General features: G+C 29.8%; 1 protein-coding gene across 7 annotated transcripts in view; it reads left to right on the forward strand.

Moving 5' to 3' along the window:
- The window catches only part of LOC107643001, an 8,982-nt gene continuing 7,235 nt past the window's right edge, over nucleotides 1,849-3,595 (forward strand). For 2 of the 7 annotated variants that reach the window (XR_002362414.1, XR_002362415.1), the window contains exons 1-4: nucleotides 2,289-2,494; nucleotides 2,794-2,838; nucleotides 3,006-3,065; nucleotides 3,219-3,296. The gene's annotated coding sequence lies outside the window, so the exon portion shown is untranslated. Of the gene's footprint in view, nucleotides 2,022-2,273; nucleotides 2,495-2,793; nucleotides 2,839-3,005; nucleotides 3,066-3,218; nucleotides 3,297-3,595 lie in introns of those variants that run through there. The other 5 variants (XR_002362416.1, XM_021123095.1, XR_002362418.1 and 2 more) reach the window with 5 other exon arrangements.

Genomic DNA, 3,595 nt, shown 5'->3' on the forward strand with positions numbered 1-3,595 from the left:
GACTAAAATTTAAGATTTTTAAAATTAATATATATAATAAGAGTATTTTAGTTATTTTATATAATAGGGATATTGTAGTCATTTTTTATAAAAAATAATATTAATTTAGATCGATTCAAAATTTGATTCACTATTTTTCGATCAAATTAATTTGTCTGATCCAATTTTGACAAAAATAACACAATTTAAGTGATTATATGTATTAAATTTTAATTATTAAAAAATATCTTTAAAAAAAGACGTTTTATCCGTCTTTATGGGAGCATCCCCATGTATAAAATATCGAATGCACATATACACAAATACAATTGATGATTTTTTTTTTTGCATTAAAAAAATAATCTATGGACACCTCTATATTATATACAATTCACATAGAATATCCAACACATTGGGAGTCATATAACCTAAATCAATGCATAGTATTCTGGTGTGGTAGTTACTACTCTACAAACATTAGTTTCATATGCAATCAACACAACACAATTACAATATTCAGATAACTCAATTCTCTCATGATAAGTTTATATATTAACGGTCTTAAACAGACCCGAATCTACAACACTAAAGACATGCATTAGCTTTATATTTTGTTATCTCTCATGAGGAACAAATTTGTCTGACCATTTACTCATATTATAGTCAAACAGAGAGTTGTAGATATATCTAAATGGTGGATTTGTGAGCACAAGATAAAAATGAGATGAAGCTGCAGCAAGTAATTCATGATTACCAATGAGTACTATATTGGTCTGAAACAGATTTTCCAATTTCTATAAGTAGAAAGGAATCTCAACAGGGAATGGACGTTGACTCATCAACAAAGAAGTATAACACCAAACAAATCCATCTCAGACCTGGGATTAAATACACAAAGTGGTTGCTAATATGCTATATGCTTATGAACAAAAGATTATACTAATAATATAATGTTTTGGTTGAAATGAAATGGCATGGCATTATAGTACAACTTTATCAACACATGTTAAAGTTGTTATATATTACTAGTATTTTTTTTTAATAAATATATTAAAAACTTATATTATATATTTTTTAACTTAAATTGTAAAAAATGAAATAATAATCCAATGTCCTCCTAGGTTTAAAAGGATATCAAAGATTGACCTTTCTTTTTCACCCTTTTTTTGGGGCCATATTTTGATGGGAAAGTAAATACTAAAGAAAAAACAAAGTCTCATCAAAGGTAATTAATCTATCTCATTGCTGAATTTATTGTGTTCCCACTAAGCATTTTTTTTTTCGGTGACTTAAAAAATTTTTCGTGACTGTTCCCACTAAGCATTTGAAAAATACAAGAGTCATATTTGTTTTTAAGTACATATTGTCCTGAAGAGACCCACAAAGGGAACCAATAAGAAAACACAGGCCGTTACAAGAGAGAGAATGGAGTAGGACTCACTGATTCTAGTGCCTTCCTTCACAAGAACCCACATGTCCAATTTCCATTTTTTTATTAAATTTGTAAAATTTTTATTTTCTATATAATTTTTACTTGAGCCACCTTTGAAGGCCCACAAGGGATAGAGACATGTTTGCTGGGACAGTAATCACAGTATGTTAAGCAAGCACCACACAATATTTTTTCTTCAAAATGAAATGAAATATGATTTCAAGTTAGAGAGAGTGGCAAAGCAAGCCAAAGACATTAATCAATAATCAACCAGGTTTCTTCATAGAAAATAGTAAAAAAAAAGAAAAAGAAAGAGATAGAGACAGAGAAAAAGACAAAGACTCACCCTCCTTGCATGATTTTCTTTCTTTATTTTTTCTACTGACTCCATAACTGCTGCAAAAGGAGGAGGATTCGGTTCCTCATTTCTCTTGTCTTTTTCTATGATTTTATTTATTTTGGTATAGGCTTCAATAGTCCTTTATGGTTTGGTGATCCTCTCAGATTTTACTTTTGTGATTCTTGCAGCTTTATTCACAACAACACCCAGACCTACAGCTACACTAGAAATGTTCCCTTCATGGCAATCAGATTTCACCAAACCTCAAGGGTACTTGTACTACTCTCATCTTTGACCATTCAAAATTATTAATATAAAGTTTCTTATGCTTACAAGTAATAAGTTCAAACAATAATGATATTAATATTAATCATGTTGGGTTTGAATCATGCTCATCAAAATTAAATCTTCGCAATTAGGGAGGTTCAAAATCAGGAAGGAGAAATAGAGAGGGATGGATGTGTACAAAGTACTCACAAACAAACAAAGAGAGAATCTTTTCAGTACTTATCACGTATCAAAGTTTTCTCATTTTAAACCCCCGTGTCCTACCAAGTTTAATTACTATCCTCCTCCTCCTCCTCTTCTTCTTCTTCTTCTTCTTCTTCTCAAGTTCTAAGCCACAAAAAACAATGGCTGAAAATGATCCCTTTTGCTACCCTTATCATATTGATTATTGCATGCCTCAAGAGAAATGGTCTAAGGGACTTGATCAGCATTCAGAAACTCTTCCTAGAAATTCTGTGAGAAAATATAATCATATTTTTCTTTTCTTTTTCATTTTGGATTGAAAAAAATTGTAGCCCCCTTTAATAGCTTAGCTATCTAAAACATGTTCTAAACTTGTATCCATTTCCCTCCCTCTTTTATACCAAGAAGCTTCTGCTATGGAAACATTTTTGTTCTGGTTTTCTAGTCCCAAATTCTACACTGATTTTTTTTAGCCAAAAAAAAAATGTTTCAAATAAGCTTTTTTTCCTTCTTTATTCTGCAATAATCAATCTGTTTCAAATAAGTTTTTTTTTTTTCCCTTGAGTTGCAGAGGAAGGGAGCTGGTTCCACATCAGAGAAGCCACTTGATGCAAAGGTGTTTGAATATGAAAGCATATATTATCATTTCTCCATAAACTTATTTTTTTTGTATCTATATCTCCTTCTCTATTATATTTTATAATATAGTTTCTGCATTATTGAAGCTATGTTAACTTCTTTTACGTTTATTATTATTTTTTTCTATATTACTTTTGCTATCAGACATTGAGACATTTGGCTCAAAACAGAGAGGCTGCAAGAAAAAGCCATCTATGGAAAAAGGTGTGTCCTATTATTATATGGTTGCACAAATTCAAAAATAGTTGTTAAGAGATAAGATTAAAGCATAGCATATATTGTAAAATGGTGAAAAAAAATGATTGGATGTTGATAAAAATGAATAATAAATGCATTTTTTTGCTGTCTATGGAACAGGCTTATGTGCAGCAATTAGAGTAAAGTAGATTAAAGCTTACACAACTTGAACAGGACCTTCAAAGAGTTCATTCTCAGGTTCTAAACTCATATACATTAAAATGAAACCGGTCTCAAACTTAATCTTCTCTATTAATTACCATGGCCAAAGTGTTTATTTTTTATTGTCCATGGTTTATGATATAGGATTTAGGATTTTTTTTTTCATGTTTAAAGGTTTCGTTGTTATAGTTTTGCATTAAATTTTGAGAGTTTATGGCATTGTGTTTATTGTGTATTTTATGCTTATTTATCTTTTATTATTATAACTTTGTTTTCTGTAGCTTTATGCTTATTTTTTTTTTTAAAAAATCTCAACTAGTTTATGTTGTTAAAAG

Source organism: Arachis ipaensis, chromosome B05 (genome assembly GCF_000816755.2).
Source record: "Arachis ipaensis cultivar K30076 chromosome B05, Araip1.1, whole genome shotgun sequence".
NCBI lineage: Eukaryota > Viridiplantae > Streptophyta > Magnoliopsida > Fabales > Fabaceae > Arachis > Arachis ipaensis.